Genomic DNA, 25,252 nt, shown 5'->3' with positions numbered 1-25,252 from the left:
ATTAAAGAAACATAGAGGTCCCTTAAAAGGCAAACTCTTCACAAGTGGCAGAGATCATTTCTCATGCTTTATAATTATGTAAAGATGCAGTGATGCTCATGTCCCTTTCAATTGCAGCCAGATGCGTCTGCATTATTAGACTGTACCACCAATGAGGTATTTTCAGACAAGATATATTGCAAATATTACTGACTCTTTAAAAGTACATTTTCCAAAGGAATCATTAATACCCAGAAGATATTTTCATGTCAATCTGTAATATAAGCTCTAGACAATTTGTCCCACACTGTGGTGCCTACTGAGACCACTACAAACTTCTGTCCTTCCTAAAAAAACTTACCCTTAAAACTCATACTGAGCTCAAGTGATAACAGTCACTCTCAGTCATTACCACTTTTAATCCAGAAACTCTCACTCTTCTATGATCATTTTGCAGCTCAGTTATTTTCCATTCCTGTATAAAGCTGGAGACTCATATTTCACACATGCTTCTTCTGATGTCTTTGACTTATGACCCTCACATTGGGAACAAAACACTGATACCTGAAAATTGGTTTCTTACTTAAATGTGCATGCCATGGCCCAACATGTGGACACACACACACACACACACACACACACACAAACACACACACACAAACACGCACGCGCACACACACACGCACATGCACGCAAACACACCACAAAATAAGCATAAACATAGAGAAATATTTTGAGAAAGAGGATTAAATATAATCATGCAGATGTTTTGTAAAAAAAACATTATTTTCCTCCTTTTATTGGTGTGGGCCTTTGGAATCTTGAGTAACATATAGAATATTTAGTGCATCACACCGGAAAAGGGCAGAACTTAAATCCTGTAGACTTCCATTTAAGCTTTTCTCCAATGCCACTAGATTAACTTCACTTAGCATCACGAATGTACAACTTCAGTTGATGTTTCCTTTCTCAATGTTTATTTTATTGATATTGAAAATATTCAAAAATTAACTTCTACCATTGTCTAGATACAAAAAACCTAATTTTTCTTAGCTAACACACACACAGCAATAAAGAAATCTTAACAGAGAAACATTCAATTCAGGGTAAGTCCATTTTACTTAAATTCTACATAGATATTGGAAATATAATGAATTTTCAGTTTATAATGATGTAAAAAGGAAGCACATTTGGTAGAAATTTTATTTTTAATTTTGAACTTTTTTTTTGCTTAGAGGGCAATGCTACAGACTACAGCCTGCAAATGCTGCAGTCATAGGTATAAATGCTTACAGGGACTGTTAACATCCATCCTAATTGATTAGCTGGAATTTAGGATGTGGTTTAGGGCAAGTTGTTCCCATTGTGTGAGAAGTTTGTACATGCTGATGAAATTCCATATTGCACATATATCTGAATATCAGTTATATGTAAATTTTTGGAACTATAACTTGTCCTTATAGCTATTAATTCTTCTTAATATTTCTGAGTTTTTATATAATCATGCTTTGTCCCTCTTTGACAAAAATTTTTGAAATTTTTATTAAGAAAAATATTCATTTAATAACAATTATGCTTTAAGTCTGGTCCTATCCAGTTTGGGTATTTAAGTCTGTGCATTTTACAGTCTGATCCAAGGTGATCCACGTTGAAAGACAAATTTTTTTCAAAGATATCTCTTTTCTTTTATATTGATAATAACCAATAAAATACACATTTGGTTCATAACAGAGTAATTTTATTACTGGGAGGAAAATGAAAGAGATTGTTTTAGATCAAACAATAAATTCAGAGATTTTCCATTCAGATGTGTCTCTAATTATTTACATAATGCTTGTTAAACACTTGAAAAGGAAGCTATGATATGTGGAAGTTGCATGCTGATTGTAATCTTGCCAGCACTTGCACATATAGACTGTGGAAAGTTGTGTACATGATGGTTCTTGAACGTAGCTAACTGATTAGCAAGGCAGAACCTACACAGGATATTACACACTTTTCATCTTTTACATTTTCAGAGAAAGGTAAAATAATTTAAAACCTCCCTATCTATGCCACAGCAAAGTCTTATCCTGTGCTTTGCTAGGTTCAGAATGATTATTAGCTTAGAAAGACGGTCTTTAACAGGTGGGAGTATCATGAAATATGATGCAGATGAAGCAGTAGCAGAAGTCACCAGACACTGTTATATGGCAGATTACGCTTCGATAAAACGTTTTATCTTGGATAGAAAGTAAAATCATTCCTTTCTTTGGGGAAACTCTTTAAAGTCAGAAATTAAACACGATTCAAAGGCTTCAGGAAGTGCCTGAAACCGAACAGATTAGCTAGTTGCCTCTATCACCAAGTAGATCCATGCTGCAAAGACTGCTGAGAGAGGCTCTCAGGCAAGCCGAGCTGCCCAGAAAAGGCTCAAAGGATCTGTGGTATCTGAAGGAAGCAGAAAGTAGTCAAGCTACCTGGAGGGACTCTGACCACGTGAGCTGCTTGACAGAGATAGTTTCAAGGGTTTTGAGCTGCCTGCATACTGACCAGACTACTTTAGTTTTCTAACTCTCTTAAGCTTTCACCCATTCTAGTTCTGGCAGTGCAGGTGTCTTTGAGACACATATGCTCCTGAAAGTTACCTATAAGTCATATACCTATAAGTAATCACAGTCATATACCTATAAGTATGGGTTGGTGATATCCATACTTTTGTATGTGTTGCTGCCCTATCACAGTGAATAGATATTTGTATCTCTCCAGGAAGAGTGTTACACAAGACACAGGATGAACAAACTGTAACACAAATGTAGGTCTGGCTTCTAGGATGGCCTACGATCATTTTGCTAAAAGGGAAAGGGTTTTGAGTGTCAATCTATTATAGAAAGAGAAACTGACAGTGTAATAATTAGGTGGAAAGGAAGCAGTCAGTGAATTTGTTATCTTTGTGTGCTTTGTGTATTCATTAGTTGTACAGAGACACTGAAGTACAGAAATGTTGGTGTCCGTGCTGGTTCACGTGCCAGGTTATAAAAGTCTAACTTCACGTTTTTCACAGTAGGGAGAGTCTTTATTTCATCTAATTAGGAGACAACAGCATTTTAGTCTTTCTTCTATTTTAATTTTAGTTCTATAAATATTTCTTTCTCACCAATTATTCAACATTATACATAAAATGTGTGATACCTAGTTTTAAACAATTACATAATCAGTACTACCCCATGATTAAAGAAATGGTTATACTATCATTCATACTGTTACATAAATCGCTCTTATTGTAGAATACAAAACAGCAAAAATATTGAAAAAATGAATCTTAATCTTAACTACAAATGTAGAATATATTGTTTTATTGAATTGATTCTAAAAATCCGGAGAGAAAGAAACACAAACAATATAAAATGTATTAATAGAACTCTTTGCTATTCTAGTCATGGATCACACTTTGTAAAACATAGCTTTTTAAAGGAATATAATTCCCAAATAAAACCTGATTGTAAAATTCTGCTTTTTAATCATTATGGCCATTAATCTTCAAGGTCATTTATTCCCTCAGACATGTTATTTAGCATTTCTTGACTATAATTTTTCTTTCTTCATGATTTATAGAAGTACAAATAATATCTACCTCTAAGACAATATGAGTTTTAAAATTTTTAGTATAATGTTTAGTACATAGTAAAAATAAATCAATATATTTTATCAGCTAATAACACGGGTATTAAATATGATTATATAATATTGGCATGTTATATATTTATTAGACATACAACATCAATACATCATAGATTACTGTACATATAAACTATAATAATGTTAATAAAATAACATTTTCATTGGTTATATTGATAAAATAAGGTAAGTAATAACTATTTTCCATTTGAACCTTATCCTGCCAAGTTAATTTGATAGGATATATTCTACTTCTATAATACTTATTACTTCTCAAGAGACAGCAGCTTCTCTATAAGGTTTAAAATTTAATTATAATCTTTTTCTAGTTTTTATGTGGGAACACAAAGGTCCTGACAGTTTGAAACTTAGACCACTAGACTTATGTGCAATGTATTCTGATGTTAAGATGTCCAAAAAACATGTCAATTACATTTGGCTGGAAAAATGATACTAATTAAAAAAATTGTTTTGTTTTATGAGGCCTAAGTTTATATAGTCTCTTTTTCATTCTAATTGTGTAGAGAAATTACTAAGTATAAGGCTCTATAAGACAATGGGATATTGTACATTCCTTCACATTCCTATCATCTTGTTACAAAATAGAGGAATAGGTTCCATGGTTATAACACAACTGAATAGTCTGTAAATGAGAAGAATCCACAAGGAGGAATAATCAAGAAGTTATAATGAAAAGTAGAAGCCAACAAGGATGGAGTGATTTTCAGTTGTTGGAAATATAGAGGCACAGTATTCTGGAAAATAGCAAGACCTATTCAAGGACTTCAGTGTGGGAAAATTGGTTGTTTGAAGGAAATAGTTCAAATTTAAACAAGGGTTTAAACTGAATTCTACCTCCAAGTGTGTGGCTCCTGGACATCTACACATGTGGACGCTAGACAAGTTCAATTTAACCCCATTTATATCCGATTATTGAAGTGCAGGCAATTCTTGACTCAAATTTTTATTTATTTATTTATTTATTTATTTATTTATTACTCAAATCTTTATTTTTAATCAGTAAAAACATGGAGATATGAGATTTCACTCAAAGCTAGATATCAAAAAGCACAACTGATAGCACAGTGTAGAGAATGAGGCTGGCTTGAAATTATAAGATGATAACGGAGGCTCAAATCTTTCTGTGACTGAGCAAAGAAGTGAGCATTGAAATTTGTAAATAAGTTCAATTATGCTCCCTCCAAGAGCCCTTATTATCCTGTTGGGAGATTATAGAGACTAAAAGGAGGGGAGTATTCTCACTAGTTTTATGTCAACATGAAAAAACTAGAGTCATCTCAAAGAGGTCACCTCTATTAAAAAATGCCTCCAGGATCCAGCTATAAAATAATAAAAGTCAAAATTTAACAATTCATGTTTTTGTTTTCTCACAAATGAGTCAAATCTACAAACCCAGTTGGTTAAGTTCTTAAAGAGAGTTCCAAATCTCCAAATAAGACCTAATTTCTTTATATATACAAGTTAGCCCTGTGAGCTAAAATCAAAATGAGTACAGATGATATAAAAATCATTATTGTGACCAAACCAGAATAGTACAGCAGTTGGGGACTTTTTATGTGGGAAGGGTGGTCTTGTGACAGTCTTGCTACATAGTGCATATCGGCTTAGAAGCCAAGATCCTGTATCAGCCTCCTGAGTGCTAAGGTTATGATTCCTTTGCCTTCATGACTGGAAGTATATTTGCTCTGTTGTTTCCTGCATATTCTTAGTTCGTGAGAGTTTAAAGGCTTCATGAACTAGTTTGGTGCCAACAAAGGCTTACTTGGGCATTAAATGTTCTCCTTGTGATTATTTTGTAGAAAATAGCAGCCAACCATTCTTTTAGGAAAAGAAAAGAGTATATTTCATATACTTTTATTAGGTGCTCTATAGTGAAAAATTAACTTTACTCCAAATAATTACATTTTGCTCTCAGTCTCTGGGAAGGGATCTAAGACGTTGTATTGTCAGACTGCCATGGGTAGCACGTGGAGGCTATGAGGTAGCCTGATAGTAACAGTGCATGTTTTGGATGAAGATATTTCTGAGCCACATTCAAAGAGCAGTTTAGTGCAGATTTGTGATCACCTACACATCTTCGAGTACTGGAGGATGAGTTAAAAGAGACGACTGAGAAATCAACCACCTGTTGGTGGCGCTATCACTGGTACAGGAGACAGAGTTAAAGACAAAGGTAATTTATTTTTTGCATTTATGATGGGTAGGATCAAGATGTATTCAGTTTCATTGTCTGGTCAGAACCTTTCCCATCCTCTTTTTCCCAAGATTGTACTTGGCTACAGCATACGGAGGGTAGGTAGTAGAGAATTGAAAGACAAGAGACAATTTCTAAACTCTCTTTGATAAACATTATAGATCTGTTCATTAAAAATCAAAGCAAAACACGATTTAGCCACTTTGCAGAAAAGTTCACCTCTTAGGTCCACTGCAATGAACAGTGAATCTCAACGTGCATTTTGAGGGAGCACATATTCAAACCATCTCCTACGTCATAGAGCCCACTAATAACTCTGCACACTGAGTCTTGAAGGAGCTTATTTGATTGTCTGTGGACGCAAACAGATGCTGCTATATGATTAAAATGATATCAAATATGACTTACAAAGCCACCAGACATTTCTCCTCCAAATGATTTCTTTCCTAGATTTCGGGGTAGACCAAATTAACTTCACATTATGAAGTCTTTGTTCTTTAGAATCTCGTGGTTCCCTATTAGAATAGTGAACATTTGTGAGGTTCCACGGAACATCAAAAGTGCAAAAACAGCTCCTTGTTGCCAAACAAGTCAATGGACGACCCTTACTAGTAAAGCAAGAAAGTCTTATCTATCTCATTGATTAAATCATTTTGTCATCCAAATTGAGATCCAGCACAAAGGGATGCCCTAGGGCCTGACACTGTTATCCATGCTGTTGTTTGCTTACAGACAGGGGTCTAGCATGTCTGCCTCGGAAGAGAGGCCCAACAAGCAACTGAAAAAGTCTGATGCAGATACTAGCAACCAACCGATGGACAGAAGCCACGGATCCCAGTGGTTGACTTGGGGCAAAGCTGGAAGAAACTGAGGAGGGCGCCCCCATGGGAAGACCAGCAGTCTCAACTGACTTGGACTCCCGGGATCTCTCAGACACTGAGCCACCAACCAGTCACCATAAAGTAGTTGGTATGAGTCCTCCAGCCTCCCTTCCGACACATATACAGCTGGGGACTGACTGGTCTGGCCTCACTGAGAGAAGATGCACCTAACCCTCCAGAGACTTGAGGCCCCAGGGGTGGGGAGGTCTGGTGAGGTTGGGGTGGGGAGGGGACATCCTATTGGAGATGGAGGGGTGGGGAGGAGGCATGGGATGGAGAGCGATCGGGGGGGGCGGGGGGCCAGACAAGGAAGGGGATGCAGACTGGACTGTAAAAAAGGATTAAAAAATAAAAAAGAATCTTACTAGGAACAATAAATATAGACAAGCTTATAGAATGTACATTGCATACTGTTAAATGCGCCTGCAATAACAGAATGAAAGACAAACTCACATGCCATTATTATTGTTACTAAATGCGTATGGTGTCCCTACTGTGTAAAACCTGCGTATGTAGTTTTGGATCCAGCTATAGCAATTTTAGGCTCAAGAGTTTCAGACTGACTAGGATGGGCCACGCATATCAGAGTCCCCTAGGTAGCCTGCACGAGAAAATATGTTCTCATTACTTCCCCTTAGCACTGTAACCTGGTGACAGGTCCTCTTTTAGTCATGGGCCAGAGCAAGCAAGCCAGAAACTCCTGTCATCTTCTAAATTCACAGCATGATGCCGTAACATTTCTTTAAGCCTTCCCTCTTTTATTTTTGTCTCTTACTGCCAGTCTGACTGTCAAAGGCACAGCGGGAGATGAAAATGAAGAGGGCCATCAAAGAAACCCGTGTGCAGAATCTCCCTACAGGAGACTTCTGTGCAAGAGGGGTACAAAATATGGAAATGGCTCCACTGACATTTGCCCTCCAGCGAAACATTAATAAAAGAGAAAAACAAATGTATACCTGCCCACCCTCCAAATGTGCCCCCAGACAGGAAGAATCGCAAGGTTTCACTTATGTTGTAGTTGAAAATGTTGACTGCTGGAACATATTTTTGCTGCAAGGGATTTTAACAGTAGAAAAATTAAAGCCATCTGAGATATTCAGATTCATAAAATTAAGGTAGGTCTCTATAAATTTCAAGGATTTATATCTATGTAAATTTTCCCCGACATTTTTGGGAAAAAATCATGTAAAATCGTCTTCAAATTTTGTGAGAAAGTCTATCATTTATACAGACCAATTACTCCAATTTAAAGTTAACCTAATGAAAACAGGGAATAATGCAAAACCTCAGCGTCTTAACAGTTATTCTATCAAACCTTATATATACATATGGATTTCTAGATCTTTTTTATAATTGTCCTCAAGTACATGCACTATCCAATAAAATTGTTCGTTTTATATTACATTTTCCATAGACTTTGTATTTTAGGATAGTTTTAGATAACTGGAAACTGCAAATTTAGAGACAGTTTATTTATATAAATCACCTAGCTTGTCAAACTATTAGCATGCATGTTGTCATCATGGTACACATATGAAAATAATAAGTAATCACAAATAAATGGCATGACATCACCCTAACTTCATTCCTGTCCTATTTAAAATGACACAACTTTGCACATTGTCCTTCTACAATGAGGCATATTTCACTTGAATTTTCACGTCACTGTTGCTTTGTGAGACTCAAGTCTGCCTCAGTTTTATAAGGATGGCGTTGCTGCAGATTACTAGATGTATGTTTTCCAAACTGGGCATACTTACTAATCCTATGAAGATTTTAGATATTTTAATAAGTTCTCAACCATGTAACTGCTATGTTCCTAATCATTCACAAAAAAGAAAGACACCCTTTCAACTAAAAAGTAACAGCCTTTAGTGCCTGAAAGACGTGGTAACAATGTTCCTACTAAGGAGCATTCAAACTAAAGAATCAGATGCGTTCATTAAATCAATACGCTTTTGCAGAGCAACAACTCTGTGCCTTCTTGGGGTTGTATAGAAACAAAAGATCTGGTTTATTTTCTCAAAAGGGGCTAGGTGAAGAAGGTCAAATCATAAAAAATTTTCTTAAAGTGTATGAGGAAGTGGGTAGAGATTATTGCCAAAAAATAGATGTGAGAGTGGAAAAGAAGTGAGTGCATTTATATCTATTTCTTCCCGTTTACTGGTGTCTCTCTAATTCCCGCCATCAGAAAGTGATGGAAAAGACATATGCTCAAGGGAAAGATGTAACACGAAAGATAAATATTTTAAAGGGAATTTTACTTTTTCACCATCAGTAGACGGAAGAGTTGTGCTCATAGGCAAAAGCAGAGGCAGGGAAAGGAAGCAGGTGTTTTACTGTGGCTAGAAATAAAATGATGGTAGCTTGATTTGCCAGGGTCTTTTGGTCCGACTGAAATGTGGGTAGGAAGTTAAAAGAAAATTATTCTTCTGTATTGATTTTACGTAGGAGCATGACAAGATTTATTTCTGAGTTTACTAAATTTTTCCATTAAAAGTACGACTGATGTTACATATTGTAAATGTTTTCCTTTTCATTTCCCTTCAAACCTTCTTTGCCGTTTGTAAAGGACATCCTGTCAGTACCATGAACCAAAGGCAGAAACCAATAGAAAGAAGTTATTGGGAAATGCTGCCGTAGTTGTTATGGCTTGGATATGAAGTGTCCTTTCTGGTCTCACACTCTGGAAAGCTGGTCCCAGCTGGTGATGGTTTGGGGGCTGTGGGATTTTTGAGAATTGGGACCTAGCTGTAAGTATGAGTCTCTGTGGGAGAGAGTTTGGGCCTCGATGTTTATCCCGCTGTCCATTTTCTCTCCCGTGTTTGCTTCCTGCTTTGTGATAAAGCACCTGCTTCAAGCTTCGGCTGCCAGGGAGACACCCAGCATTGAATTCATCCTCATGATATCTGTCTCGGATCAAGCATAAGTTAAAACTCTCTTCCTTTAAACTGTTGTCTCCCAGGCCTTCGGTGACAGCAATGAGAAAAGGCACTAGTACAGTAAAGAAGAAAACATGAAGGAAGAGATTTAGCAAGGTAGAGGCCCTGGGAGCTCTAGGTGGTCTGGTTAGTCGATATTGTAGATTAGTCACAGGGACTACACCGCCGATCAAAGGGATACATGAAGGGACCCATGGCTCCAGCTGCATATGTAGCAGAGGATGGCCTTATCTGCATCAATGGGAGAAAAGGCCATTGGTCCTGTAGAGGGTTGATGTTCCAGTGTAGGGGAATGCCAGGGTGGTGAAGCAGGAGTGGTAGTTGGGTGGGTGGGGGAGCACCCTCAAAGAAGCAGGGGGTGTGGGGGATGCGATAGGGGGTTGCGGATGGGAAACGGGGACTGGGGACAACATTTGGAATGTAAATAAATGAAATAATCAATAAAAAAGAAAGGTAGAGGCTACTCTGCTTGCACAGTTCACTATTGGAAAGGAGAGACAAAGAGGAGAAATGCTTGAACTCTGCTTACTTGATAAGGAGGTTACTGATCAGAATGTCTTTCCCAAAGGAGGTGGTATAGGATGCGTGCAGAATTGTTAGGTAAGAGTTTGACAGGTATTAGCATGTAGATGGTACTGGAAATCATAAAACCCTCCAGTAGCACATAGATGAAAAAGAAAAAAGCGTTGAAACTCTCAGGAAATGCTCAAACTTCTTGGATGGGAGGAAGCTAGTGAGCATATTTAATACCAGGTTTGTATGGCACAAAGGCAAGAAGACACTCACAGAAACAAGAACAGAGCTTCCACTACTACAAACCACATTCCAAGAGAAAAGAAAGTTTAAAATTTTAGTTACTCTCCTACCCACCCCCACAAAAATTAAAGCAGTAGTTAGAGAACTGGCCAAATATTGTGTTTCATGCATAAAAATTTATGTTTGCCACTGTTAATTATGGTCTATTTTCTATATATAATAATGAGCCAAATTAGATATTCCTACAAAAGATGCATCTACAGTAAAAGAGGAGTCCAAGAACTTTTTTCTTTTAAGGGGATTTCTAAACTCTATGGTTCAGGTCCAAAGCATATTGGTAAAACTGTTGTGCATTCAAATTTATATAGCATATTTACTGTTCTTTATTAAACCACAATTTTCAGCTAAATTAGTCCCTCTTGAAAAGGCAAAAATAATTTTGCTGTATATATTTAAGCTAAAACTAAATATTTAAGTAAATAAACCTTCAAAGTGAAGACCTAGAGAGTAAAGCCCCAACACTGATTACAACCGGCAGATCCTAATGAAAATTCATTTTTAAACTCTCCTTGTAAAAGTAAAAGCAAGTGTAATGCAAACATGAAATAGAAATTTAGCATAATGAAGTAAAATCTTCCTTTGTTGTCGTTGTTACTAGCATGAGTAACAATAAAGCTAGTTTGAATTTAATACTTTCAAAATCACACACACACACACACACACACACACACACACACACAGAGCTAGCTATAGATAAGAAAAGTTAAAGGAAAGGAAATCTGGCGACAAAATTATTAAAAATCCATTTGAGTATGTAAAATACTCCTTCCTAAAACCAAACCAAGCCAAAAGCACATTCGTATCAAGGAGAGGATCTAACTTGAACATCCAGATTGTCTGGAAAATATAATGAATGAAAAAATTGTTAGAAATTTTGGACAACTGAATAGTAAGAAACTGCATAATGAGGGTTATCATTTATGTATTGATGTGTTAGGTAGAAAAACATGCCTCGAATCCAAACAAGGACCTCGTGATAAAATAAATGTAGAGCCGGGGAAAGAATTATACTCCATTGCATCCTTTGGTTTTATTTGCCATAACGATTAATGCACTTCCAATGTGAAATAAAATGTGAGGAAAGTTAATAGATTTGTTAAGGGGCCGCAGTCAAGAGCCTTGCCACTTGTCACGGACTGAATCTCTTTTTCCAGCATCCACCTGGCAGTGTGTAACCTTCTCCAACTACATTCGGGGGATCTGCTGCCCCCTTGTGGCTCCTGCAGGTCTCATCACTGAGCATGAGCACTTAGACACATGCAGGCCAAACACACAAAATAAATAAAATATAGTTAAATCTTCATAAAATAAGAAAAGCACAACACAGATTTAATACGATAACTATTTCCGCACCCAATTCAATAAAGAATTACGAGTCACACAATTGCAGGAGCTTTGAGAAAATTGCAATGAATTAACAAAGGAAAATGAAAACAGGAATTATATAAGCCAGGATTCAAAAGAATTCAAGGCACTTTAAAAATGAGGGAAAGAAAACATTTGGATAACTGTTGTGATAGCTTGCTGTCCCTCTGACTGAATGTCTGAAATAAAGAACTTATAAAAAAAGGAATGTAACTTGGGGTCGTGCTTTTAGAGGTATAGTCCAAAGTTCCTCGGGCCCGTGACCTTGAGTCTGTGGTGAGATAGTACAAAATGGTGGGAAACATGCTGCCGGGTTACTGGTCACTTCATGGTGGCTAAGAAGCAAGCAGAGAAGGTTATGCAGAGGTCACCATGGCGTGCTCTGGACTATGTAACTCCCTTTGACTGGGAGCACCTCCTGCGGGTTCCAGGACCTTCCCAAAGCACTAAGCTAGAGTCTAAGCTTTGGACACGTGGCACACTAGTATTCAAACCAGAGCACGTGCGTAGAGGACTATGAGAATGAAAACGAATAGGAAGCTGACACACTGTGGGAAAATTAAACTAAGAGTGATGAAGAAATAAAATATATGAAATGGTTAGCTAAAAAAACTTGAAGAAAAAGCGAGAAAGTATTACCCACGTTTTAAAGAAAACTAAGCACTTCCCAAAGGCAGGAGGAAGAATTCTAGGTTAAACTGTTCCATTATATGTCATATATGCATGATATTTAAAGTACTCTAAAAGTTAAAAAGGTTTAGCAAAAGTTGAGAGTTAGATAAGATGTTTACCTATCATAATACTTAATGTATAAAATTGAGATCTTGGTGTATCTATGTTATTGACACAGTAGGCCCATCTTTTACGACTGAAAACAATTAAAATTTAAATGAGAAATATGTGTTAAGTGAAAATATAGAAATATATAATTCAATGAAAATATTGGTAATGTGACATTTATACAACAAAACTTTTTCCATACTTTTTTAGTGTTTGAATAATGGCTTTGCCATCGACTCTATGACAAAGGTTTAGACACTGTATGAGTGTGTGTTCTTCATATTCACAGAAAGTGTAAATTAAGTTGTAATTTAAATATTAGAAAATGGACAGCCTTTCACAGAACTATGCCCCACCCGCCAATGCTTACATTATTTCTCTTCCACTCTTCAGTATGTGACCTTAGCCTTGGGATGGGAAGCCTTACAGATGTCTACAGTTGAGCACACCCAGGCACTTATTAGCACTTGGAACAGTTTTGTGTTTCTGTATTCACCACTGCCCACTGGAATAAGAAGATGCTCTGTGGAAACCAGACAATAGCCAGACCTGAAACATCTATTACAAGAACTCACTGCAGCTGTGGGTACCTGTACAAATCTATACTTTCCAACACTGGGAGTAAGAGGTCCTGAAGAGTCTGCCTCTGTCTTGGGAGCTGCCTTGCAATGGTTATCTGCTTGGGGAGGGAAGTCACTCTTATGAGGGTGGCTACTGGATGACTGTCTGTATTTTAGTGACCCCATCCTCCTGAAAAATGGGCAACACTGATCAGACACAGTGCGTCACAAAACCAAGTGAGGGCATGGGGTTGGAAGAGCCTAGGGGAGTCGTACAGAGGGAAGTGAAGATGTGATAAGATCCCTTGCATTCGTATGTGAGATTTTCCAAAAATTGCTTTAAAATAAAAAATAGAATATTAATTAATTAATCCATTATAAATTGGAAATGGGTATAAGGAAGACCTCATTCTACTGGCAAGTTACCACAGGAGATCTGTAACTAATTTCAATCTCAGTCAGGATTTTAAAGCTAACTTTCAGGTATCTTCTGGTTTGGATCCCCATAAAGTGTTCTTGTTTCAGTAGAAATTTAAAGTCTAAATATGGAGTCCAAGGTTCTGCTTGTGCAATGCTTCACTAGTAGCAATGTTGGCCTCCACACAAGCCCATGTTGCTCCTACAGCTAACCTTCAACTACTAGAAACTTTAGAAATATACAAAAGCTTGTCCATTTATATTTAATATGATTCAGGCTGAACTTTATTCAAAAGTTTCCTGAATTTGTTCATGCATATATACCAACAATGTGAGTCCTTTATCAGTTAGCCTCTCCACACACACACCTCAAACAGATTTCAAAATACAGCTCTGCACTTCCCCAGCAACTTCTTAGCAACAGACAGTATCATGTTTAGCTAAGATATTCTAAGTCAGAATTTTCACCTTTACAAAGATTCATAGATGAGTTCTATACCATATGAAGTTATCGAGACATGTAGTTTTGAGAGACATGGTGCTGTAGAATATAAAAATGCTTGTTATACGTTCTAAGGATGAATGGATAAAAGTTGACATTTTGAGAAGACAGCAGAATTGCAGATCTACCTGATTAAAGTTTTAAAAATAATTCTACCTAAAACAATATTAGTGAAGCAATCTCTATATTGAAAAAGTCTCTGCTGGGCTAGAGATGGATCTCAATTGATTGAGTGCTTGCCTAAGTTCAAACTCCAGAACCATATAAATCATGGTGACATATGCCTAAGATCCCAGAATTTAGGAGGTGGTAAAAGGAGAATTAGAAAGAGTATGGACAAAACACCTTATCGTTTAGAAAATACATTGCAAATGAAAAATGAACTTTACTTTAAACTACTTTTCTGATTTTTAACTGATATATGATTCCGTATTATTTTTCTATAGTATGTCTCATGTATGTGAGTAATAATAAAATTTGTAATTAATGGAAACAAAGGTAGAAACACTTTTGTTCAAATATGAAACTTAAAAAAAAGACTGTGAGATGACAACAAAATTCTAAATATCCTACTCAGTATAATTAATCTATTGTACAATAAAAAGCTTTATTTCTATTGAAATTTTAAAGGCTTCTCTTGAAATTCTTTAAAATGCTTATCCTTAAAGATAAGAATATTTAAAAGGTCTTCTCAAGGGGGAAAATCACCTTTGAAAACAGTCTTTTCTTTTTTCCCTCTCTCCCTCCTTCCCTCCCTTCCTGCCTCCCTCCCTCTCATGTTTACATGTGTGGACACATGTCTACCATACACATCTGTGGAGTTCAGAGGACAGCAAACAGCCTTCAAGGAACTTGTTCAGTCCTCTCACCATGTCGGTTTCAGGGTAAGCATCTTTACCCGCTGAGCCATCTCACTGGTCCTCAGGAAGAAAATGTTTGACCTCTTTGATTTCCTAGATGTCATAGACATTTATGAGATGCGCTTAACTACCCAGTTAAATCAATTATTACATTAAAACTTGATGCCGATTTCAAAGGTCACCATTTGTCATTCTAAGAAGGGAAAACATCCAGAATGTCATTTCTATTTTTCTACTCTGTGAATCAATTGTAAAATGCTCTTAGGATTGCTTGTTTGTACATTAACCTCAATAATCATGGTATTTGATGATAATTATAATTCTCTTTAACAGAAATACTTGGATTTACATAAAGGTGGCCTTTATAGTTATGAATCTTTTCACCAACTGGTACTTTATGTTTAACATGCAGTAAATGAAGATCCATATAAGGATTTTTCTAAGAATTAGAAGACAAAAATATATGCAAATTAATTATATTGGAAACATTGTTATTTCTACACTGCATACACTCTCAACGCTCTTCAATTGATCTAGATATCTAAATTAAATTCACGCTTAAACCTAAAAAAAATCATGTCTATTGACATCTGCACACATGTGTGCATGCGTGCGAGTGTGTGTGTGTGTGTGTGTGTGTGTGTGTGTGTGTGTGTGTGTGTACCATAGTGGGCATTTGGAGTTTAGAGGACAATTTGGGTGCCAGTTTTCTCATTCTAGCATGTGAGGTCTGTGGATCAGATCCAGGTCATCAGGTTTGGCCACACACACCTTTACCCATTGAATGAAAGCATTAGTCCACGTGTTTGGTTTTGAGCATTTTTAAAAGTCAACCACTGACAACAAAAGGATACATGGCCTATTCTAGTGTTCTAGGAGCAACATAAGCCACTTTCCAACTTTATCTCAATTTCAGCTTCCCTCAAAGGCAGCTCGGTTTCTACAATCTATGACCACTGCCCTTCAGCTTCTTAAGCAGTCACTGGAATTATCTAAATATCTCTCATCTTCCATTCTGTCACTATGGAAGCATATAATATAATATTCTGAATTTACATAAGTAACATTTTATAAAGCTGGTATACTCTAATAAGGAGGAAAGCTATTGTCATGAGCGGTTAGAAGAAATTACCTTCGAGGACAAATGGTATTTTCCTGATATTAATTTGTTAAAGCTATTAGCACCCTCAACCCTAGGAGAATAATAGATTGGCTAATATTTTCACATTTTAGTGTACACTAATTTCCTAGCGTTCACCACAGCTCACTCCATAGGCAATTTTCTATTCTCTCTTCGGATCCATCCATTGCTCAGCGTTGTGACCTCCACTGGCTAAGAATTAAGGAGCATGGAAAATTAACAATTTAGGGGCTCTGGTTTAAACATGAGGTTTCATATGTGTACTGTAATTTTGGCAAATAGGAAGTTCATGAAACAGTGTAGGCAGGAGGATGAGCACATATCCTGTTTAGCCAGAAAACACGTCAGCAATGATTCAACTACTGTCGTTCAAGGACTCATCTACTTGAGCAAAAGAGGACTTCTTAACAGAGGACGCTAAGTCTGGTGAAATATAGCACTTGAAGTGAGTGACACACATAGCAATGTTCTAGATCTTATTATTCAGGATTCCCCTACAAGGCAATGAACAGAGGAGAAATAAAAGTTGCAGGTCATATTGGGTGTGGAGTAGTTTAAGCAATTCTTAATGCTTTGCTTGAGAAATGATGAATACAAGTATTATTATATTGATATGCTGGAAAAAATGCCTGATAAATGGTGGGCTCTCGGCACTCACCTCTTCTATTAATAATTACACCTATTGATTTGAAAATGGAGAATGTTCTACAGAGCAAAAGCTTAGATGTCTATGATTTATTTAAAATATGTTCCATAAATATTAAATGCATATTGGCTATCAGTTTGAGAGCCAGTATCTCCAGAAAACACAATGGCACTCACGAATATTTCATGCAAGAATAATATTATGGTAAAATTATTCTACTATCTTTTACCTTACATGTTTTAAATACCCTTTAAAGTTCCCTAACCTATTACCAAACAAAACGAAACAATCTGCTTTGTTTCCCCATGGGAACTCATCTTGTGCGATAAAACAGAAACCAAGCCTGAGAGGCTGTTCATCTGCTGTGTGATCTGTAGGTTGCAAAATGATAAGTGAGCAGAATTACTCAGATGGATCAAAACATAACTTCCCCCTTATTCTTTTTAGAAATAACAATACAGTAAAAGGATATTTAATGGTTTACTGTCTTAACTGAAGGAAATCTTTTTTATTTATCTGCTTTTGCCACCCATAGCCTAGCAATTTTTTAAGGTAATACACATGGCATCTATTTTGTTCCGTTTGGCATCAACCTCGCAAACAAAGTGTGTACAAGTACATGTAAATGCTCTCTCTTAAAGGAATGTAGGGCCTAATTCTCTCAGTAAAACAGTAAGTATAATAAAAATTCACAGACTATCTTGATATTTCATTTTCATCTTAATTCTACCTAAAATTTAGAATTACACTTATACTACTGCTATAATGCAAACTTAATTATTGTGTCTAAGAACTGTTCTAAATATCCACTCATCTCTTTCTATGGAATATACAGTTGCTAGGGATTTTGCAAAATCTACATTATCTGTTTATCTACCTTATACCATCAACCCATTCATTTTTACACATAAATTTCCATTTCAATTACTATTAGTAAAATCTCCCTGTGCATCACTATACATATAATTGGAACATCGTCTTCTGAGTATTTTAGTATTTAGAGATCCAAAATTAAGCAAAGCAATCAATTTTAAATTAAGCTATATTCTTTTTATAAAAACTAGACATTTTCTTCTGATAGTCTAATTTCAATCTGCCTTTGTAATGTTAGAATATTTACAGTTATAAATCAATTTCTCTATTGATTTTTCCCTGTGGTATGGGGGAAGAATTAACCTCAGAGTGATTGGAGATTACTTTGGGCAAATTAATGGCTCAAGAATGGTTATAATAAGATAATTATATCTGTAATAAATTTTTACAGTAATTTATTTTCCCAGAAACAATTTTAGCCTTCTTAATTAGGAAGAATAGGTCTTGGCTATGACAAGGGCAAAGCCAAGGAAAATCACTGATATATCACAGGATATGTAGACACAATTTTGCAGTCATGGCATTATCCGTGTCTATACTGCTTAATGTTCTTCTAACGTGAGATGCATTGTGTGCACGCACATAGAGACAGCTAAAGTATGGTTAAAACATTAGAAACAAAGTGAGGATAAGCTAACTCCTGAGAGTTGACTCTTATCCTCCACTGTGTCCTCTGCTATATGTGTATCCTCCTACACGCACATACTAACGACCATTAGAGAAGTCTTCTCACTTTGTTCCTCTACTGAGCCCCCTTTTCTACTCCATAGTCCACCCGATGCTATCAAGCCACATGTATTTCACTGCCCTTTTTGCTCAGTCATGTCACAATACAGTTTTTAGTTCTCTCTCTCTCTCTCTCTCTCTCTCTCTCTCTCTCTCACACACACACACACACACACACACATATATGTATATATATATATATATATATATATATATATGCATGAGGCTTTTTAATTCCATACACTTGAGTCCAAAATCATCTTGTCTACATCTTAGCCAATTCAAGGCTGACCTGCGCTACAAAATAAATATATCTCAAAATGTGAATTTCTGTGAATTCTTTTCAGGGAGTATTCTTTTATTTTTTTAACACAATTTTTTATTGTCCCCAAAGACATCCCAAATTGTACTTATAATCAAGAACTTGTTTCTGGAGTGGGTAACTTAGCATTTTCCCTCTTCAGATACATAGATACTATCCAACAGCTTTCTGATAGACTTGTTTTTAACTGTTGTGGCTTGCTAAATGAAGGGAAACAAGTTCAATGTCATTTTCTTCAAGGATTAATTCATCCTTCTGGTCCTGAGAGAAAGAACAAGTAACACCTATTCTCATCTGACTCCTGTGGAGTAAGTAATCAGAACAACATTTGAACTTAGAAACAAACAAATGATAGATCTAAAGAAAAGTCGTAAAATTTTTATGTGTGCTTGTGTAATCAAACAAATACCTCAAAAGCTCTCAAACATAAAACTTGCAGATTCTGAGGTTTCATAACCTTAATGATACCTTAAAGAAAATATGATTTCAATCTAAACTAAACTAACATGCAGAGGCTAAATGTCTTAATTCTATCCCTATAGTAAATATAGTATGACAATCTTCTCAAATAAATAGATAACACCTGTGTATAAATTTACCATTATTATAAGATTTAAAAACTTTTTCTTTTGACAGTACTGGGATATGGGAATTTTAGCATCACACTACTTTTTTATTCATCGATTCCAGGACTGGATTTTTTAACTTGTTTTTCTATATTCTGTCACATTCTTATCATTTACCCATTGGTGATTTTTGTTTGTTTTGTTTTGTTTTGTTTGTTTTGTTTCCAATACATCTCATTTTAAGGAGCAAGCAATACAAGGTGAGCTTTGTCTGGGAAACAACAGTCTTTTTTGAGCTATTGCCTTTTCAAGGATCACTGACATTAACTTATTCTTATTTAAACTGTATTTTTTCAACTCATTGAAAATATGTATTTTCTTGGATATAGCAATTTTAAACTAAAACCCTCATGATGTAGAAAGTCCAGGAAAATCCTACTAGAGCTATCCTACATCCTCTTCTCCCTGTAGAACAGGTAGAAAATTTAGTGGTCACTCCTAGGCAGAACCTATGTCTGTCATAAGCATTGAACATATCAAAAGACCCTGGTTTTTCTCCCTTTAGCTTCCTCAAGACATTTCTAGGACCACAGCTCACAGATAGCTGTGGCTGGAGAGAAAGATTGAGAGTAAAGCATTAAGATTAACAAATGGGAGGAGAAGCCCCTTCTCCTGCCAAGGCTGGACCCCCCAGTGTAGGGGAATGTCAGGGTAGGTAGGTGGGAAAGGGTGAGTGGATGGGTATGGGAGCACCCTCATAGAAGAAGGGGGAGGGAGGATGGGATAGGGGGTTTATGGACAGGAAACCTGGAAAGGGGATAACATTTGAAATGTAAATAAGAATATCTCCAATAAAAAGATTAGTATATGGAAGAAGTAAGTTGTAAGATCAGGGCTCCTTCCTGATGCCTAAAGATGTTGAATATTCAAGTGTTTTCAGCCATTTGAACTTCCTCTATTGAGATTCCCCTGTTTAGATATTTTTTAGTTGGGCTTTTGGTTTTTTCATATATTATTTCTTGAGTTCTTTATAAATTTTGGATATCAGCCCTCTGTTGTATGTGTGCTTGGCAAAAATATTTTCCTATTCTGTAGTCTGCTACTTTGTCCAAATGACAGTGTCGTTTGCCTTAACAAAGCTTCTCCGTATCATGTGGCCCCATTTCTTAATCGTTGATCCTAGTGGTGGCACTAATGAAGTATTTTCCTGTGCCAATGAGTTAAAGGCTATTTCTTAACTTCTCTTCTAGCAGGTTCAGTGTGTCTGGTTTTAAGATGAGGTCTTTGTTCCTTTTGGAGTCCAGTTTTATGCAGGGTGATAAGTGTGGATCTAAATGCAGCTGGTCTGTCCAGGACTATTTGTTGAAGATGCTTTCTTTTTCCTGGTCTCTTTATCAAAAGCAGGAGTCAAAAAGCTGTGTGGATTTATCTTTGGGTCTTCAATTCAACTTCATTGATCAGTGTGCTCCTTTTGTTTGGCTATCATATTGCTCTTTGGTATATCTTGAAGTAGGATCCTTGATACCTCCAGCAGTGCTTTTATTGTTCAGAATTTGTGTGTGTGTGTGTGTGTGTGTGTGTGTGTATGCTTTCATGATACTAAAAATTAGCCTTTTAAGATCTGTGAAGAATTTTGTGAGAATTTTGACAAGGGAGAATATTAAATCTGTAGATTGATTTTGGTAGGATGGCCATTTTAAATACATTAGTACCACTGTGAACTTATACCTGTCAGAATGGCTAAGATCAACAAAAATATGATAGCTTATATTGATGATGATGTGGGGTAAGATGAACATTCGTATGTTGCTGGTTATGGTTCTGACCTGAATAGCAACTTGGAAAAAGTGTGGCCATGCCTTAGAAAGATGGGAACCCATTTATGTTAATTCAGCTATATCACTCTTGAGCATATAGACAACAGATGCCTCATCCTATCACAGAGACACTTACTCAACCATAGTCATTGCTACTCTAGTCAGAACAGTCAGAAACTAGAAGCAACCTAGCTGTTTCTCAACTGAAACTGATTTGGCTTAAGACCCAGTCTACACAATAAAACCCATACTTGATGCTGCTTGTGTGACCAAGAAACTAAAATTAGATAGTCCACGGACCTATATAATACTGTATAGAAGAATTGCAATCCAGCAGTATGACTGCTTTGGCAAGAGATCACACCCAAAGACATGATCTGGCTAGAATTCAGATGTTCCCTTGATTACAGTATGATTTGGCTGCAGTATAGATACACCTTAAGTACATGCCTTTAATTTCTAACAGTGAAGGTAAGGTTGGTTTGTAGAAAAAGCAGTCATGTTTGAAATTGTCTAATTGAGGGGCAGACAAAGTGATGAACCAGATAAAGATTTAACAGAATGAGTCAGAGATGGGATACTCCCAACTTACAAAAGAACAGCGGAGGAAGAGAAGTTCCTTAGGAGCAATGAGAGGGAAAAAGGAGGGTGGTATTGTATATGGTGGTACGGTATGTTTGGCAGTTTTACCAAAGCTGTTTTATAGAAACAGGTTGCAGAAAGCACAAGCTAGACACAGGTGAAGCTAGAACAAGTCAGAGAATGAGAATGAGCCAAAAGATTAGAACACATTGCTATACTCAGATCAGTGCCCTGTTCAGCTACCATCAGCAAAGCTTTTTCCTACAGCAGATGGAAACAAGCCAGACATTATGCCTTGATTGAGAGACCTTGGAATATTCAGCTCTAATTAGAGTGACTTCATCAAATCCCTTTGCTAAGAACCAAAGGAACCCTGCAGAACAGGGGGGAGAAAGAATATAGGAGCCAGAGGGTATGGAGGGCACAAAGAAAGCAAAGCCTTCTAACAGCATAAGCAAAACTCATCTGAACTTGCAGAGACTGAAGCAGCATGGGCTGGGACTGCATGGGTCTGCACCAGGTCCTCTGCATATATACTGTGACTTTCTGTTTAGTATTTCATGGGATTCCTGTGTGCTAAGGAGTGGGTCTCTGGTCCTTTTTCCTTCTTTTGAGCTCTTTTCCTTCTTTTGGTTGTCTTGTCCAACTTTGATATGAAATGTTTTTCTTATATTTTATTTCATGTATTTTAAAAAAAGTAATTAAATAATAAATGAAAAAAGAAAAAACCTAGCCTTTCGAGTAAAGGTGAACAACGGAACAGTCACTTAAACCTGTAGAAAAAGGGAGATCAGTTTTCTTCAAAAGAGCGACACTGTGTAAATAAATCCAGGATAGGCTTCACGCTCAGGAGTAGTTGAGCAAGTTTAAGAGTTTAATGGACTCCGTGTGTGTATGTGTGTGTGTGTGTGTGGTGTGTATTCCCTCATTTGGGTACAGTTTGGTGGGGTTTGTTTTTTCAAGGTTTGTTTTGTTCTCTTAGTTTTTTTGGGGGGTGTTGTATTGGACTTTTTTGAGAAAAAAATTAAAGTTGAGTGGGTAGGAAGGGGAAAAGGATCTGGAAGGACTTGGTGGAGAAGAATATGATCAAATATGTTTACATTTAAAATGGTTTTAATAATATAAATCTAATAAAAATTAAACCAAAGAAATGAACTGACAGAACACATTCAAATGCCTCTCAATCAAGGCTCACATGTATGTGCACAGTATGTGGGCAACATGTGTGCTGTACAAATGTCCCCTCTGTTCTGCATGCATACCACTGTGCCTTAGACCTGTCCCCATCTCTGGAATTCTTGTACTCTTTAGCGTGTATTTATTACTTAACAAACTGCATCTTCTGTTACTCACCACAGGTCTCTGTCTGAATCTCAGTCTGAGAGGTAGGGAAGAAGAGAAGAAGAATCCTGGGGCTCACCAGATACCCAGTTTAACCTACTTGGCAAATTTCAGACCGATGTGGGATTTTTGCTCAAAAGCCATGACTTTCTCTTTTTCCTTTCTGCCTCCCTGCTAAGGTAAAATTTACCTGTCCTACTGTTTTTTGGCAAACTGTAAAATCTACATCTTTTATCGATGAGGCTAATAATCAATGAGAACCCCAATTTCCTCAATAACATAAGCGTGTTTGTGTGTGTGGGCGCATGTGAGCATTTATTTGCCTGTGCCTAAGACAGAGCTCAACATCCAAGGCCGCCTTTTTTATTTTTTTATTTTTTTCCATCTTTATTAACTTGAGTATTTCTTATATACATTTCGAGTGTTATTCCCTTTCCCGGTTTCCGGGCAAACATCCCCCTCCCCCCTCCCCTTCCTTATGGGTGTTCCCCTCCCCATCCTCCGCCCATTACCACCCTCCCCCCAGCAATCCGGTTCACTGGGGGTTCAGTCTTGGCAGGACCCAGGGCTTCCCCTTCCACTGGTGCTCTTACTAGGATATTCAATGCTACCTATGAGGTCAGAGTCCAGGGTCAGTCCATGTATAGTCTTTAGGTAGTGGCTTAGTCCCTGGAAGCTCTGGTTGGTTGATATTGTTGTTCATATGGGGTCTCGAGCCCCTTCAAGCTCTTCCAGTTCTTTCTCTGATTCCTTCAACGGGGGTCCTATTCTCAGTTCAGTGGTTTGCTACTGGCATTCGCCTCTGTGTTTGCTGTATTCTGGCTGTGTCTCTCAGGAGAGATCTACATCCGGTTCCTGTCGGCTTGCATTTCTTTGCTTCGTCCATCTTATCTAATTGGGTGGCTGTATATGTATGGGCCTTCTTTTATCAGTTCCTGTCTTCCTTTCTAGACAGGATCTTTCACGGCAGCCATTGTCCATCGATTAGCTCGGCAGTGGACTCTGGGCATTCCCTGTACCTTCTGGGCTGGACCCCCCTTTCCCCACTCAGTTATTTTCTGTAGCTATATAAACTCTGAACTCAGACTGCATGCTGGCGTGATGGGCCCTTTACAAACCCAACTACCTCTCCACTGAGTTTTCATCATTTCTACTTACACCCCATAAGTCAGAACAGATAAAACATTCGCAAAAAGCAAGCAGTAGGTATTTGAGTGAAAGCAATTTGCTGCCTTTGCTGTGGCTTATCTCAACTTCTGGAAGCAATCCACTTACTAGTTGTGTGATAATATTTGTTATGATACATCTACAATTATCTGGGAAATCCTTTGTATTTTGATTTTCCCAACTACCAAAATAATCACCTGGATGAATTAAAGATTTCGCTTGGCTTTTTTCCCCCTCTTGCTTTTTTGTTTTCTTTTTATATACCGAGACATCTGCTTAGAAAAGTGAGGAAATTACTGTTTTCTTCTGCTCTAGGGGAATACAGGTTCACACTTCACACCTGGAGTTAGCTTCCGTGGACTGAGCTTGAAGCTGCAAACACTGCCTGCGTATTCTGGAACCAGAGAACTGCAATCCCCTGGTGATTAGAATCAGACAGGGGTAATAATTTGTTAATGTAACCAACAGTTCTAAATCAATAAATCTCCAGCTTGGGTCAGGGAAAGAGACTGCCATGGCTTTTCAAAAGTTTGTCCAAGCAATACTGCAAAGGCAAAAAACAACAACAACAAGAAATGCTGTTTAAAGTAGGAAATTTCAAGACAGACTTTGTCATGTAATCACAGCCACGGGATGCAAAACTGCCTGCCTTTTGATCTTGAAAGAGTCTCATTTTGTAACCTATTCACTAAACCAAAGCATAGTGGGATGTGTACCTCTGACTGAAGCCCTTTCTAAGCCGCCTGAAAATACGAGCTACATCAATAGCAGTTGCTTATGTCCGTATTACAACTGAGAGGAGCATTCTAAAATGATCCAAAAGCATTTGCAACTTGGCTTGACAGTCACTGAAGAGGTGTGTGTGTGTGTGTGTGTGTGTGTGTGTGTGTGTGTGTGTGTGTGTGTGTGTGTCTGGGTCTGTGTGCTAGGGTTGGTCTTGTGTTCTGTGTATTCAGAGTGTGTATGTGTGTGTGTGTGTGTGTGTGTGTGTGTGTGTGTATGTGTGTGTGTGTGTGTCCTTTTGGGAATTTAATCAGCAGTTTTAGTACCATCAATAATTTAAGCTTGCCCATCCCAATGTTGGAGTAGCATTAACC

At 37.2% G+C, this 25,252-nt stretch overlaps 1 protein-coding gene across 3 annotated transcripts in view; it reads right to left on the bottom strand.

Annotated features, from left to right (window-relative positions):
- Epha6 (Eph receptor A6) overlaps positions 1-25,252 on the bottom strand; it is a 951,337-nt gene that overhangs the window by 618,370 nt on the left and 307,715 nt on the right. The gene's annotated exons all lie outside the window — the stretch shown is intronic.

The sequence above is a fragment of the Rattus norvegicus genome, chromosome 11, assembly GCF_036323735.1.
Source record: "Rattus norvegicus strain BN/NHsdMcwi chromosome 11, GRCr8, whole genome shotgun sequence".
Classification (NCBI taxonomy): Eukaryota; Metazoa; Chordata; class Mammalia; order Rodentia; family Muridae; genus Rattus; species Rattus norvegicus.
This window is presented reverse-complemented; position numbering and strand designations above follow the sequence as displayed.